This window comes from Pristiophorus japonicus, chromosome 6 (assembly GCF_044704955.1).
Source record: "Pristiophorus japonicus isolate sPriJap1 chromosome 6, sPriJap1.hap1, whole genome shotgun sequence".
Classification (NCBI taxonomy): Eukaryota; Metazoa; Chordata; class Chondrichthyes; family Pristiophoridae; genus Pristiophorus; species Pristiophorus japonicus.
Window position 1 is genome coordinate 111,652,550 of NC_091982.1, and position 17,263 is coordinate 111,669,812.

Consider the following 17,263-nt stretch of genomic DNA (forward strand, 5'->3'; position numbering starts at 1 on the left):
CCCGATATGCGTCAGATCTGTCAAGCTCCTGACAGATCGGAAAAGCCGGTTTTCAGCGCATGCGCATTGTGTGCTGAAAGCCGGCTTTTGCGATGCCTTCCCGGGACTGTAGACACTCTGTATGGACCCGGGGAGGCCGGAATTTCCAGGCCATTATGTTATTAGATTTTACTGCCACTTAAAAGTAAATGTGATATTTTAATCTCAAATATCACGTTTGCATTTTTTGTAGTTTTTTAGAAGATTACAGGCCCCACCACCGATACCATCCTCGCCGAGGTCATCCACATCATTTGCCATTACCATTGGAGTCGGTAACAAAGGTGCTGGTCAGATTATATTGTCTACTGTTAGCTGTGGCTCAGTGGGTAGCACACTCACCTTTGAATCTGAAGAGTGTGGGTTCAAATCCCACTCCGGGGATCTTGAGTACATAAATCTAGGCTGACACTGCTGAGGGAGTCTTTAGGATGAGATGTTAAACCAACATCCTGACTGCCCTCTCAGATGATCCTAAATGATTGAAAAAGAGTAGAGGAGTTATCCCTGGTGTCCTGGCCAATATTTATCCCTCAATCAACATAACAGAAACAGATTACCTGGTCATTAGCCCATCGCTGTTTGTGGAAGCTTGCTGTATGCAAATTAGCTGCTACGTTTCCCACATTATAACAGTAACTACACTTCAAAAATATTTAATTGGCTGTAAAGCGCTTTGAGATGTCTGGTGGTCGTGAAAGGTGTGATATAAATGCAAGTCTTTCTTTCTTTTATTACTCGTGCCAGCTATTTCAGGTAGACCATTTCATGGAATCTTTCTTGTAACAAATGTTCCTGCTTCACTAACCGCAGGTTATCGACCCTCGTCCAGTTCTGGTGTTAGGGAAATTGATGGGACTGAAGGCCGATAAATCCCCAGGTTCTGATAGTCTGCATCCCAGAGCACTTAAGGAAGTGGCCCTAGAAATAGTAGATGAATTGGTGATCATTTTCCAACAGTCTATCGACTCTGGAACAGTTCCTATGGATTGGAGGGTAGCTAATGTAACCCCATTTTTTAAAAAAGGTGAGAGAGAGAAAACAGGGAATCATAGACCAGTTAGCCTGATATCGGTAGTGGGGAAAATGCTGGAATCAATTATTAAAGATGTAATAGCAGCGCATTTGGAAAGCAGTGACAGGATCGATCCAAGTCAGCATGGATTTATGAAAGGGAAATCATGCTTGACAAATCTTCTAGAATTTTTTGAGGATGTAACTAGTAGAGTGGATAAGGGAGAACCAGTGGATGTGGTGTATTTGGACTTTCAAAAGGCTTTTGACAAGGTCCCACACAAGAGATTAGTGTGCAAAATTAAGGCACATGGGATGGGGATAATGTATTGACGTGGATAGAGAACTGATTGGCAAACAGGAAGCAAAGAGTGGGAATAAACGGGTCCTTTTCAGAATGGCAGGCAGTGACTAGTGGGGTACCACAAGGTTCAGTGCTGGGACTCTAGCTATTTACAATAAATATTAATGATTGAGATGAAGGAATTGAATGTAATATCTCCAAGTTTGCAGATAACACTAAGCTGGGTGGCAGTGTGAGCTGTGAGGAGGACGCTAAGAGGCTTCAGGATGACATGGAGAGGTTAGGTGAGTGGGCAAATGCATGGCAGATGCAGTATAATGTTGATAAATGTGAGATTATCCACTTTGGTGGCAAAAACAGGAAGGCAGATTATTATCTGAATGGTGACAGATTAGTAAAAGGGGAGGTGCAACGAGACCTGGGTGTCATGGTACATCAGTCATTGAAAGTAGGCATGCAGGTACAGCAGGCAGTTAAGAAAGCAAATAGCATGTTGGCCTTCATACCGAGAGGATTTGAGTATAGGAGCAGGGAGGTCTTGCTGCAGTTGTACAGGGCCTTGGTGAGACCACACCTTGAATATTGTGTGCAGTTTTGGTCTCCTAATCTGAGAAAGGAGATTCTTGCTATTGAGGGAATGCAGCGAAGGTTCACCAGACTGATTCTTGGGATGGCAGGACTGACTTATGAAGAAAGACTGGATCGACTAGGCTTATATTCACTGGAATTTAGAAGAATGAGAGGGGATCTCATAGAAGCATATAAAATTCTGACGGGATTAGACAGGTTGGATGCAGAAAGAATGTTCCCAATGTTGGGGCAGTCCAGAACCAGGGATCACAGTCTAAGGATAAGGGGTAAACCATTTAGGACCAAGATGAGGAGAAACGTTTTGTTACGCTCATAATAAAGGATACAACTGAGTACTGTATGCAATCAGTAAGTGTGACCTTAGCTCCTTTAATTAAACTCCAGAGTACTGGTACACCGTGGGAGGCCTGCTTATATACCGTGCTCCCAAAGGATGCTGGGATCCCTTGGGACTCCAACAGGTGGTGGTGTGTTACAGGTTGCCAAGGGGCACACATATAACATATATAATGGCGGCAGATTAGGAAAAGGGGAGGTGCAACGAGACCTGGGTGTCTTGGTTCATCAGTCATTGAAAGTTGGCATGCAGGTACAGCAGGCGGTGAAGAAGGCCTTCATAGCTAGGGGATTTAAGTATAGGAGCAGGGAGGTCTTACTGCAGTTGTACAGGGCATTAGTGAGGCCTCATCTGGAATATTGTGTTCAGTTTTGGTCTACTCTGAGGAAGGATGTTCTTACTATTGAGGGAATGCAGCGAAGGTTCACCAGACTGATACCAGGGATGGCTGGACTGTCATATGAGGAGAGACTGGATCAACTGGGCCTTTATTGACTGGAGTTTAGAAGGATGAGAGGGGATCTCATAGAAACGTATAAGATTCTGACGGGACTGGATATGTTAGATGCGGGAAGAATGTTCCCGATGTTGGGGAAGTCCAGAACCAGGGGACATAGTGTTAGGATAAGAGGTAGGCCATTTAGGACTGAGATGAGGAGAAACTTCTTCACTCAGAGAGTTGTTAGCCTGTGGAATTCCCTGCCGCAGAGAGTTGTTGATGCCAGTTCATTGGATATATTCAAGAAGGAGTTAGATATGGCCCTTACGGCGAAAGGGATCAAGGGGTATGGAGAGAAAGCAGGAAAGGGGTACTGAGGGAATGATCAGCCATGATCTTATTAAATGGCGGTGCAGGCTCGAAGGGCCAAATGTCCTACTCCTGCACCTATTTTCTATGTTTTTTTCTATGATAAGGGGTAAGCCATAAAGTCCGAGATGAGGAGAAACTTTTTCTCCCAGAGAGTTGTGAACTTGTGGAATTCTCTGCCACAGAAATTTGTTGAGTCCAGTTCGTTGGACATATTCAAAAGGGAGTTAGATGTGGCTCGAACAGCTAAAAGCATCAGCCGGTATGGAGAGAAGGCTGGGGTGGGGTACTGAGGTTGAATGATCATCCATGATCATATTGAATGGCGGTGCAGGCTCAAAGGGCTGAATGGCCTGCTCTTGCACCTATTTTCTGTGTTACTATGTTTCTATGTGAGGCCTTTCGAAGATTCCTCCAGCTCCTGTGTCATGTAGGCCGAGGTCAGGTCCAACTTAGTGCATGTTTTTCCTCCAGCCAGGGTCGCAAATAGGTCGCCTGCCTTGGGTTGTGGGTACTGGTCCTGTAGCAACAAACAGTTAATCGTTATTTTATAGTCCCCACAAATTCTGACCGTGCTGTCGCCTTTGAGAACTGGAACAATCAGACTGGCCCACTCGTTGAACTCCACCGGCGCGATAATGCCTTCTCGCTGCAGCCTGTCCAGCTCAATTTCCACTTTCTCTCGCATCATATATGGTACTGCCCGTGCCTTGTGGTGGATGGGTCGTGTCCCGGGAACCAAGTAAATCTGCACCTTCGCCCCCAAGAAGCTTCCAATGCTTGGCTGAAACAACAACGGAAATCTGCTCAAAACCTGGGCACATGAGGTGTCGTCGACGGACGAAATGCTCGGATGTCTTCCCAGTTCCAGCGGATTTTTCCCAGCCAACTTCTGACGAACAGTGTGTGGCCATCCGCTGGCACGATCCATAGTGGGAGTTTGTGCACTGCTCCATCATAAGAGACTTTTACTTCTGCGCTGCCAGTAACAGGGATCAGCTGTTTGGTGTAAGTTCTAAGCTTGGTGTGAATGGGGCTAAGCTTGGGCCTCTGTGCCTTGTAGCTCCATAGCCTGTTGAAGGCGTTTTTGCTCATTATAGATTGACTCGCACCCGTGTCCAGTTCCATGGATACTGGAATTCCGTTCAGTTCAAATTTTAGCATGATCAGTGGACATTTTGTGGTGAAGGTGTGTACCCCGTACACTTCTGCCTCCTCGGTTCGAGTCTCTAATTCAGCTGATCCACCATGGATCTGTAAAGTCCTGTCCCCTCAGTATAGATTCACACGGGGCATGTAGTGAAGTCAAGGTCACTCTGGACCTGCACCTTTATTTCACAGCTCTGGAATGCTGCACTTGCCTGAGATCTGTGCTTATATACCTGTCTCTTGCGAGTGCACCCCCGGTGGTAAGGTATGCTGGTGGTTACAGGTCATATCTTACTACAGTCATGTATAGCATGTTGGGATATAGTTATATATAATAATGTAAGATACATGACATCACCCTCCCCCAAGGTCTTATTGTCTTTATAAGTTCAATCTCTCAGGTGGTCTACGCTCTCGCGTGGAGCGTCTGAGTTGTGGTTCAGTTGTTTGCCTTGGTGTCTGTTTTTCTTTGGGTGTGGTTGCTGGTATCTCGCCTGGGCTGTCTGTTTCGATTGGTGTGATTGTTGTTGACTCGCCTGGGCTGTCTGTTGGGATTGCCCTTTCCTCAGGTTGTTCCCTCTGTCTGTCCACCAGGTGTGGTGCGAGTTCCACATTGCAGTCTGCCTCTGGTTCCGCAGTGTTGTTGGTAAATCTGCTTTTGACTTGGTCTACATGCCTCCGGCAGGTTTTGCCATTGTCCATTTGTACTACCAGTAGCCTGTTTCCTTCCTTGCCCATTACTGTCCCTGCAAGCCATTTGGGACCCCTGCCATAGTTTAGTACAAACACTTTGTCCCCTATTTCATTCCATCTCCCCCTCGAATTTCTGTCATGGTACTCAGTCAGCTTACGGCGCTTTGCCTCAACGATTTCGTGCATGTCTGGGAGGATTAATGAGAGCCTTGTTTTTAAAGTCCTTTTGCGCAGGGGGGATCCCAGTCAATGAGTGTGGACGAGATCTGTATGCCAGCAGCAGTCGCGACAGGCGACCCTGCAGCGTGGGACCTTGGATTTTAAGCATGCCTTGTTTAATGATTTGCACCGCTCTCTCCGCCTGGCCATTGGAGGCTGGCTTGAACAGTGCCCTCTTGACGTGATTTATGCCGTGGTCAATTATAAAATCTTGGAATTCTGCGCTGGTGAAGCACGGACCATTGTCACTGATCAATATGTCAGGGATTCCGTGCATTGCAAACATGGCTTCGAGGCTCTCCACAGTGGTGGAGGTTGTGCTCGAGTTTAAAATGGTGCATTCGATCCACTTTGAAAATGCATCTACAACTACGAGGAACATTTTGCCCATGAATGGGCCTGCATAGTCTACGTGCACCCGCGACCACGGTTTGGTAGGCCAGGACCAGGGGCTCAGTGGAGCCTCCCTGGGGGCATTGCTGAGTTGGTCACAAATGGTGCACCTTCGGACGCAGAGCTCCAGGTCCGCATCAATACCAGGCCACCAGACGTGGGATCTGGCTGTGGCCTTCATGAGAACGATCCCCGGGTGCTCGCGGTGGAGTTCCCGGACAAATGCCTCTCTGCCTCGCAGAGGCATGACTACTCGGCTGCCCCACATCAGGCAGCCTGCTTGTAGTGATAGCTCATGCATGCGCCTGTGAAAAGGTTTTAATTCCTTGGGGCAGGTATCGCGAGTCTCTGCCCAGTCACCGGTTAGGAGACATCTTTTTACTAGGGATAACGTGGGGTCGCTGGCCGTCCAGGCTCTGATTTGGCGAGCCGTCATGGGCGAACCTGTGGACTCAAAGGCATTGATTGCCATGACTATCTCACAGTCCTGTTCATCAGACCCTTCCGTGGTCGCCAGGGGTAGCCTGCTGAGCGCGTCGGCACAGTTGTCCGTGTCTGGTCTGTGCCTTATGGTATAGTCGTAGGATGCCAGCATGAGTGCCCACCGTTGATTTCGCGCCGATGCGTTGGCGTTTATTGCCTTGCTCTCAGATAGGAGGGACGTGAGGGGCTTGTGGTCGGTTTCTAATGCGAACTTGGCCCCAAAAAGGTATTGGTGCATCTTTTTGACACTGTACACGCACTCGAGCGCCTCCTTCTCTACCATTCCGTACCCGTGCTCCGCCCGCGAAAGTGACCTGGAGGCATAAGCTATGGGTTGTAATTTGCCCGCACTATTGACATGTTGCAAAACGCACCCAACCCTATACGCTGACGCATCACATGTGAGAACTAGCTTTTTAACCCGGGTCAAAGAAAGTCAAAACACTGTTGGAACACAGAAGGTTGCGTGCCTTATTGAAGGCGCGTTCCTGGACGTCCCCCCAAAACCAATCGCACCCCTTTCTGAGTAGCACGTGGAGAGGCTCCAGCAGCGTGCTTAAGTTCTACATAAAGTTCCCAAAGTAATTGAGTAGCCTGAGAAAGGCGTGCAGTTCTGATACATTCCGGGGCCTGGGTGCCAGGCGAATTGCTTCTGTTTTGGACTCTGTTGGGCGGATTCCATCAGCGGCAATCCTTCTGCCCAAAAATTCAACCTCGGGTGCGAGAAACAGGCACTTGGATTTCTTGACTCGTAGGCCTACCCGATCCAACCGCTTTAGTACTTCCTCCAAATTACGGAGATGGGAGTCGGTGTCCCTGCCCGTGATAAGCATGTGGTCTTGAAATACAAACGTCCCCAGGATGGACTTGAGCAGACTCTCCATGTTGCGCTGGAATATGGCAACTGCCGACCTGATGCCGAATGGGCATCGATTGTACATGAAAAGGCCTCGATGTGTGTTGATGGTGGTGAGTAGCTTAGATTCCTCAGTCAATTCTTGCGTCATATACGTGAGGTCTAATTTTGAGAAAAGTTTACCTCCAGCCAATGTGGCAAATAAGTCCTCCGCTCTGGGCAGCGGGTACTGGTCCTGTAGGGAGACTCTGTTTATGGTAGATTTGTATTCCCCACAGATTCGTACGGATCCATCAGGCTTCATGACAGACGATGGGACTTGCTCAGTCGCTAAATTCCACAGGTGTATAATGCCTTCCCGCAGAAACTGTATAGTTCGTGTTCAATTTTTTCCCTCATTTCATAGGGTACAGCTCTGGCCTTGTGATGGACTAGCCTAGCATCCTGTGTGATGTAGATTTTGACTTTGGCCCCTTTGAAAGTGCCCACACCTGGCTGAAAGAGATGTTCAAATCGCTTTAGAACTGTTGAGCAGGAGGTCCGTTCCTCTAATGACATGGCATGGACATCATTCCATTTCCAGTTTAGTTTTGCCAGCCAGCTTCTCCCCAGCAATGCTGGGGGGGGCTCCGGGGACAATCCACAGGGGAAGTCGGTTCACTGTCCCTTTGTGTGTGACAGAGAGCATGGCGCTGCCGAGGACTGGTACGATTTCTTTGGTATAGGTCCTTAGTTTGGTGTCGACCCTTGTGAGTTTTGGTCTGTCACTTTTATGCGGCCACAGTTGTTCAAATTGTTGAGCGCCCATGAGAGATTGACTTGCTCCTGTATCCAGCTCCATGTTGACAGATATCCCGTTGAGTAGGACCCTCATCATTATAGGAGGCGTCCTGTTGTAGGAGCAGCAGCCATTGATCATGTTGACCCGCTGTACACCGGTGTCCCGGGTACTGTCCCCACCATCTTCTGGTTCGCTTTCCGACCTATCCGATTCGTATACCAGCCGAGCTGCTGTTTTTTTGCACATGCGGGCCAAATGTCCTGTATATTCACAATTTCTGCAAACAGCCTGCTGAAATCGACATCCCCTTGCCGAGTGCCCACCCCCACCACACCCCACACCTCCAGCACAGACCTGTTCCATTGTTCAAAGAGTTTCCAAAGAATGAGCTGTGTCTGGCTGATCTCTCTTGAGCTTCTCTCAGTTTGTCGTTGATTGCTCGCATTGTGGGTTGATGAGGTGTGAACGGCCGTTCCTGTGGCCCTTGATGGCTTCTGCCTGCTGTCGAGAACCTGTTCTCCCGGTTTTGTCTGTGTGTGGGGGTAACAGCTTGTTTAGTGATGTGAACTTCTTGTTCCAATATTTCGTTCGTTGTCGTACCTGCATTGTAAATCAACCTCGTTTCTTCTTCCCCTACCAAGAATGTCTGTGCAACCAGTGCTGCTGCCTCTAAGGTCAGGTTCTTGATCTCTATGAGCTTTCGGAATATGCCTGCATGGCCTATTCCTTCAATGAAAAAGTCTCTCAGCATTTCTCTCCTCAGTTCATCAGAGAACTCACATAAACTAGCCAACCTCCGAAGTTCTGCCACGAAGTCGGGTATGCTCTGGCCTACACAACGTCTGAGGTTGTGGAACCTGTATCTGGCCATGTGTAGGCTGCTCGCTGGCTTCAGGTGGTCTCTTATCAGTGTGCTCAATTCTTCAAACGACTTGCTTGCTGGTTTCTCGGGTGCCAACAGATCCTTCATTAAAGCGAATGTTTTTGAGCCACAGCTGGTCAAGAGATGGGCTCTTCTCTTGTCTGCCTTTTCGTCGCATAACCAGTCTTTGGTTACAAAGCTTTGCTGGAGCCATTCTATAAAGTCCTCCCAATTGTCTCCCGCATTGTACTTTTCATCTGATCCGTTGTTCGCCATTCTGTGGATTCTGTAATCCATCCTCGTCGCCACTGTAAAGTCCTGTCCCCTCAATACAGATTCACCAAACCGTGCACGTAGACTATGCGGGCCCATTCATGGGCAAAATGTTCCTCGTAGCTGTAGATTCATTTTCAAAGTGGATCGAATGCACCATTTTAAACTCGAGCACCACCTCCACCACTGTGGAGAGCCTCGCAACCATGTTTGCAACGCACGGAATCCCTGACATTCCCTTGACGAGTGCCCACCCCCACACCTCCAGCACAGACTGCTTGCAAAGAATGAGTTGCATCTGGCTGATCTCTCTTAAGCTTCTCTCAGTTTGTAGTTGATTGCTCGCATTGTGGGTTGATGAGGTGTGAACGGCCGTTCCTGTGGCCCTTGATGGCTTCTGTTGCCACTGCTTGCTGTCGAAAGCCTGTTCTGCCGGTTTTGCCTGTGTGTGGGGGTAGCAGCTTTTCTAATGCTGTGAACTCCTTGTTCCATTATTTCGTTAGTTGTCGTACCTGCATTGTAAATCAACCTCGTTTCTTCTTCCCCTACCAAGAATGTCTGTGCAACCAGTGCTGCTGCCTCTAAAGTCAGGTTCTTGGTCTCTATGAGCTTTCGGAATATGCCTGCGTGGATTATTCCTTCAATGAAAAAGTCTCTCAGCATTTCTCTCCACAGTTCATCGGAGAACTCACATAAACTAGCCAACCTTCGAAGTTCCGCCACAAAGTCGGGTATGCTCTGGCCCACACAGCGTCTGTAGTTGTAGAACCTGTGTCTGGCCATGTGTAGGCTCTTCTCTTGTCTGCCGTATCATCGCCTAACCAGTTTTTGGTTACAAAGCTTTGCTGGAGCCTTTCGATAAAGTCCTCCCAATTGTCTCCCGCATTGTACTTTTCATCTAATCTGTTGTTCGCCATTCTGTGGATTCTGTAATCCCGTAACCCATCGCCACTGTAAAGTCCTGTCCCCTCAGTACAGATTCACACGAGGCATGTAGTGAAGTCAAGGTCACTCTGGACCTGCACCTTTATTTCACAGCTCTGGAATGCTGTACTTGCCTGAGACCTGTGCTTATATACCTGTCTCTTGCAAGTGCACCCTCGGTGGTAAGATATGCTGGTGGTTACAGGTCATATCTTATTACAGTCATGTATAGCATGTTGGGATACAGTTATCTATAATAATGTAAGATACATGACAGGATCGATCTTCCACTGCAACGTGGTAGTTTGCAGGATTTGCAGCTCGTCTGCACATTTGCTGGTGGTGTCCCATTATTCTGCAGCCTTTGCACTCATAGTGTTTGAAATAGCATTGATGGGCCCGATGATCACCTCCACAGTGCCAACAAGGTGTTAGCTGCCTTGCATTAACGATTGATGGCAGACTTTGGGTCAACTGAGGTCGTGCAGCTGCAGGCGTGTACATTCTGCTGTATGCATTCCTGTCTGAAAACGACGTTACTTTGTGTACAGTACTTGCCGAAACCTCTTTATGCTGCGAGATTTGTTTGGTGTTATCACTGGTGGACATAAATGCCTGGGCTCTCGTTATGGCTTTGCTCAGATTTGGTGTTTCAACAGTCAATAGTTTGCGAAGGATAACCTCATGGCCAATGGCAAGCACAAAAAAGTCTCTTATCATTTGTTCAAGGAATCCATCGAATTCGCAATGTCCTGAAAGGCGCCTTAGTTCGGCAACGTAGCTCGCCACTTCGTGGCCTTCCGACCTTTGACACATGTCGAACCGAGACCTCGCCATCAAAATGCTTTCCTTCGGATTTAGGTGCTCCCGGACCAGTGTATGCAATTCTTCATAGTATTTGGTTGTTGATTTCACCGGAAGTGGAAGATTCTTCATGAGGCCATATATTGTTGCCCCACAGATAGTTAGGAGGATCGCCCTTCCTTTGGCAGCGTTCTCGTCCCCTTCCAGCTCGTTGACCACAAAGTATTGGTCGAGTCGCTCCACGAAGGCCTCCCAATCGTCCCCTTCTGAGAATTTCTCCAGGATACCAACAGTTCTTTGCATTTTTGCGTGGTTGTTCGTTACCTCATCGCCAATTGTTACGCTCATAATAAAGGATACAACTGAGTACTGTATGCAATGAGTAAGTGTGACCTTAGCTCCTTTAATTAAATTCCAGAGTGCTTGTACAGCGTGGGAGGCCTGCTTATATACCGTGCTCCCAAGGGATACTGGCATCCCTTGGGACTCCAACAGGTGGGCCCTCTGGTGGTGGTGGTGTGGTACAGGTTTCCAAGGGTTACATACATAACACTTTTTCAGTCAGAGAATTGTGAACCTATGGAATTCTCTACCACAGAAAGTTGTTGAGGCCAGTTTAAAAATATTCAAAAGAGAGTCAGATGTGGCCCTTACATCTAAAGGGATCAAGGGGAATGGAGAGAAAGCAGGACTGGGGTACTGATGTTGCATGATCAGCCATGATCATATTGAATGGTGGCGCAGGCTCGAAGGGCTGAATGGCCTACTCCTGCACCTATTTTCTATGTTTCTATGTTCTCATTCTCCAGCAGCTTCTGGAGTTTGTTTTTCTTCTCCTTATCGCTTTTCTCACTGCGCTCCTTTGGCCCTTTCCCGATCGGTTGGATGAAAGGTCAGTGCTACAGCCTCGCGAGTTCGAGCGAACGCTTACTGCCTCTCCACTGCTTGTTTTACTGTCCGCCACCTATAGCGGGCAAACCGAGTGAACACCAACACGCCACTATAAGCGGTAGGGACTGTGTTTAAAAGGTCTGACCGCTATTAAAGTAATAATAATGACAGCAGGAGCTGCAATCACCAAAGTAATGACGGGGAAGGCTTTCCCCAGAATCTTGTGTAGAAGTGGTGCGGCATAGCGGGTAGGGGGCATCTGGAGGTTGCCAGTATGGCCTGGTCTGATGGAGAGGTCAGCAATGTCAAAGGTAAGTTTTGGCAAGCTACAGCACCTAATCAATTTTGTTCCTTTCCTGATACTAGAAATCTCCCCGCACCAGAAGTTAAACTCAATAAGAAAGAAAGAACTTGGATTTATAGAGCATCATTCATGACCAATGAAGTACTTTCGAAGTGTGGTCACATAGGGAACGGTAGCATAGTGGTTATGCTACTGGACTAGAAATCGAGAGGCATGAGTTCAAATCCCACCAAGGCAGCTGGGAATTTAAATTCAATTAATTAAATTAATCTGGACTAAAAAGCTAATGTCAGTAATGGTGACCATGAAAATACTGCATTGTCGTAAAAACCCATCTGGCTTACTAATGTCCTCTAGGGAAGGAAACCTGCCGTCCTTACCTGTTCTGGCCTAGAGCCATAACAACATGGTTGACTCTTAACTGCTCTCTGAAATGACCTAGCAAGCCACTCAGTTGTACTAAAAAGCAGCGGTTCAAGAAGATGGTTCACCACAACCTTCTCAAGAGCAATTAGGGATGGGCAATACATGTTGGCCTTGCTGGCAACACCCACATCTCATGAACAAATAAATAAACTGTTGTAATAGAGGAAACACGGCAGCCAATTTGCACAAAGCAAGGTCCCACAAACAGCAAAGAGGTAATGAGCAGATGAGAGAGCCGAAATTGCCCCTTGATTTAAGAGCAGTAACAAGGCGGAATTTAGTTACCGTCCAGTCGGGGCGGTCTCTACACTGATCAGGACATTGCCCTCTTGATTTTTTGAGGCACAGGACCTGACCACCCTGCTCCTGTCCGAACGGCGGTACTGACGTCATTAGAACCCGCACCGCCTGGTCCCCGGCTGGAAGTGACATTGCTCTCTAGAAATCGAACAACCGCTTGTCAGTGCTCCGGACAGCTTCGCACGCTGGGAACCTGCCAGTAGCTGGCCGGTGGGTCCGCCCTTAAAAGGGAAGGCGCACCGCCGCGGCCGGCATTTTATTTTAATTGTCGGCCGACTCTGCGATTGGTCCGACAATGGCGGCCACAGGTTCAGCAGGGCCACCAACATGCAGCCCGGCACCCCCTCTCGGCCCGGCCAAAACCCAGTGGGCACCAAGTAGGCCTCGCTGCGTCCCTTCCCTTTAAGTAAAGGGGATGCAGCACGTCCGTGCCATGCTGACATCATCAGCGTCACACTCACATGCTCAGCACGGCGCTGATGATACTGCCCACTTTCCACCCTGCTGCCGGCTTGCCTCCGCCGCAAAAACCGCCCAAGGATTTCTCACAAGAAAAGAGAGCAATTTCCCTCTATTCCCCGACCCATCGATTGGGGCGGGAATTCACCAAACTATTTATTTATCCGCCCCAAACGGGGTGGAAGGCAATTTCAGCCCCGAGGTGTTTTTTAATCCTGTTGATTGAGGGATATATATTGGCCCCAGGACACTGGGGAGAACTCCCCTGACGCCCCATTTGGTCTGTTTTTGCAGCATTGCATTCTTTTTGTGGTGGTTAGAGGAGATGGTACATTGTAAAATTGCACCAAGTGCCTCACTGCTAGAGAGGGAATTTGTCTGCAAGGAACTGAATATCATCATCATCATAGGCGGTCCCTCGAACGAGGATGACTTGCTTCCACATGAGTTCACAGATGTTTCAATGAAGGACCCAATGTTCCAATCCTGAACTCCAATTGAAGGGGTGGAAGATGACTGTGCATGGATTTTTTTAACGTGTGGTGACCGTTGCATATGAGCGCCACAGAGCTCGGCCTTTATTCAGTGGCAAAGGTTAACCAGGATGACTGGAGTCCTGCTCTGCTGCACGGACCTAGCGCGCACACATATCGCAGTGTGAGCAGGTCTGTGCTGCCCCTGGGCCCTCGGCGCTTCTGGGCCCCGTACCCTCATTTGCCACACCTCCGCCATACACATTCACCGCACCTCCGCCACGATCTCTCACCGTTCCTCCGCCACGATCTCTCGCCGTTCCTCCGCCACGATCTCTCGCTGCTCCCCCGCTACGATCTCTCGCTACTCCTCCGCCACAATCTCTCACCGCTCCTCCGCCATGATCTCTTGCTGCTCTTCCGCCACAAACATTCGCCACGATCTCTTGACGCTCCTCCGCCACGATCTCTCGCCGCTCCTCCACCACAAACATTTGCCACACCTCGCCTGGAACATCGTGGCCCCCCCACCTGCGAGAGAAGGAACTGAACACTAGGCTGCTGGACACAGGTGCCGGGAGAATCGAGCCATTCTCCCCGTTTAATCCTCTAGGTTTCGAGGTCGGTGATCCAAGAAGTAGACGTGCCAATCTAGAAAAAGTGATCAGCCGCCTATTCACCACTTTAAACTTCCATCCTCTCCACCACTGTCTGCAAGATGGACAGCAGCAACTCGACAAGACATTTTTCGACAGCACCTCCCAAAACCGTGACCACCACAACCTTGAAGGACAAAGGCAGCAGCCCCTCCAAGTTTCCCGCCAAGGGGCACACCAGCCTGATTTGGAAATATATCGACGTTCCTTCATCGTCCCTGAGTCAAACTCCTGGAACTCCCTGCCCAACAGCACAGTGGGAGTTCCTTCACATGGGCTTCAGCAGTTCAAGAAGAAGGCCCACTGCCTTCTCAAGGCTAATTAGGGGTGGCTAGTGACACCCATTTCCGCAGAATGGCCCTGACATGTGAAAATGTATGGTTGCATAGGTTTTGTAGCTTAAGTGGTAGGTTTACCCAACACTTCTTCACATATATTAGGATCAAACATGAAATCCTAAAGGGGGAAATCAAAAGTTTAAAAACACAAAATTGGTGGGGCATTTCTAAGGGACTCCCCTGAAAAGTTTGCATTATTACATTCAAAATGATCCAGTTTGATTAATTGTTAAATGTTTTCTACTTCACATCTAATGAAATAACAGAAAACAAAGTGCAATTTAATTTTCAACACACCAACCAGACACCATCACTTAGCCCAATAGACTCCCACATCCCACCTCCTCCTACTCACCAATTCACAGGAACATTGTCCAATTCTCTCAACCTTTCAATTCACTCTCAAAGTTTTCTTCCACTCTCCTATTCAAGCCGGCATTCCTCTCCCTCTTCCCACTCAATTTAACCTGGGAGTCTTCTCATCTCAGTTCAAGCTGCCATCCTTCTAACGCTCCCCATTCAAGCTGGTGATATTCTTCCCCTTTTCAAATTGACACTCCCCTTTCCCCTCCTCACCACTTCATGCAGGCACTCCCCCACCCACCACCACCAAGTTAACGCTGGCATGTTCCTTCCTCCCCCATCACAACCCAAAGTGCTGGTCTCAGCTTCCCTCTTCCCCACCCTTTCAAGCATTGCTCCCTGACTTTTCCCCATTCCCTTCTCCTCTTCTTTCCTATCCATTTCCCTTCCTATCTGTCTCCTTCAGTACCACCCATTTTGCTCCCATTCCCTGTCCTATTCATTGCCATCCATAGCTCCTTTCCCTGTTCCCTTTTTCTGTACCATCCCTCACTGCCACTAGTGGGCAGCATTCAACTCCTTTTGCCTCGGCAGCAGCAGCGCTTGAGGTGTGATGCGTTTACACCAGCCCATCTTGCCTCAACGTCGCTCGCTGGTATTGCCAAGTGTGCAATGGATCCTCACCTCTTGTAAGGACAGTAATTCCCACCTGCAGTTTGCTGTGGCAGGGGTCCATTCCAGCAGCAGCAGTGCTGGGGAGTGGGTACTGAGGGGAGAACGGACCATGTCAACAAACTGCACAAGGGTATGCCACTATTTTCAGCTGCTAAAAAGTGAGCAAACACTTCTCCCCTGAAGTTAAACATGGGCATATGGTGTGCACTCAGTATACTGCCAACTGCAGGCCTGCTGAGAACCTTAGAAGAAGGCATATGTTACTGCTAATTACATAGAATTGCAAATTATTTACAGCACAGAAACAGGCCATTTGGCTCAACAGGTCCATGCCGGTATTTATGCTCCACACAAGCCTCCCACCCTTCTTCATCTAACCCCATCAACATATCCTTCTATTCCTTTCTCCCTCCTGCATTTATCTAGCTTCTTTTTAGAAAGGATATGTTGACCTTGGAGGGAGTGCCAGAGTGACACCCGGACTCCAGGGATTAAATTATGAGGCGAGGTTACACAAACTAGGGCTGTATTCCGGGAATTTAGGAGGTTATGGGGTGAGTTGATCGAAGTTTCCAAGATATTAAGGGGAACAGATAGGGCAGATAGCGAGGAACTATTCCCACTGGTTGGGGAATCGAGGATTAGCAGGTGGAGTCTAAAAATTAAATCCAGACCTTTCAGGGGTGATATAAGGAAACACTTGTACACACAAAGGGTGATAGAAGTTTGCAACTCTCTTCCGCAAATGGCAATTGAAATTGCTTTTCAATTCTATCCATTTAGAAATGAGCCCTGGTGTTTTGTTTCCTTTTCTATGCCCTTATTAACCTGCATTGCTATTTTTAGTGATCTGTACCCCAGATCCCTCTGCTCCTCTCCCCTATTTACACACTTATTTTACATAAAAACGTAAGAATTGGGAGCAGGCGTAAACCATGCAGCCCCTCGAGCCTGTACCCGCCATTCAACAAGATCATGGCTGATCTCAGCTCCACTTTCCTGCCCTATCCCCATATCTATTGATTCCTCTGGAGTCCAAAAGTCTATCGATCTCAGCCTTGAATATGCTCAATGACTGAGCATCCACAGCACTCTGTGGCAGAGAATTTCAAAGATTCACAACCCTCTGAGTGAAGAAATTCCTCCTTAACTCAGTCTTAAAAGGCCGGCCCCTTATCCTGAGACTGTGCCCTCTAATTCGGGACTTTCCAGCCAGGGGAAACAATCTCTCAGCATCTACCCTGTCAATCCCCCTCAGAATCTTATAGGTTTCAATGAGATCACCTCTCATTATTCTAAACTTCAGAGTGTATAGGCCCAATCTACACAATCTCTCATCATAAGAAAACCCTCGCATCCCAGGAATCAATCCTTTGTTGCACCGCCTCTAAGACAAGTATATCCTTCCTTAAATAAGGAGACCAAAACTGTGCACAGTACTCCAGGTGTGGTCTTCAAGGAGTATGTGGCCTCCTTATTCTTCTGACCTAACACTTATCTATATTGCAGTTCACTTGCCAATTACATGCCCATTCTGCAAGTTTATTAATGTCTCCCTGTATTTTGTCACAGTTCTCCTCTGTATTAACAACATTCCCCAATTTGGTGTCTTCAGCAAATTTTGAAATTGTACTTCCAATTCCCGAGTCCATATCGTTTATGTAAATGGTGAACAACAGTGGTCCCAGCATCGGTCCTTATAGAACACCACCTCCCACCTTTGTCTATCTGAGTAATTACCTTTAACCCCTACTCTCTGTTTTCTGTTTTGCAGCCAGCTTACTATCTATTCTGCTACATGTCCCCTGATTCCACATGTTCTGACCTTAGTCATGAGTCTACTAATACAGTACTTTATCGAAGGCCTAATAATGGGCTTTGTTTATTTTTTTAAATTATCAAGCTAGA

The 17,263-nt window shown here is 48.0% G+C and overlaps 1 protein-coding gene across 1 annotated transcript in view; it reads left to right on the plus strand.

The window, feature by feature from the left end:
• Window positions 1-17,263, plus strand: part of LOC139265211 (2-Hydroxyacid oxidase 2-like) — a 132,360-nt gene that overhangs the window by 94,638 nt on the left and 20,459 nt on the right. The window lies entirely within an intron of this gene.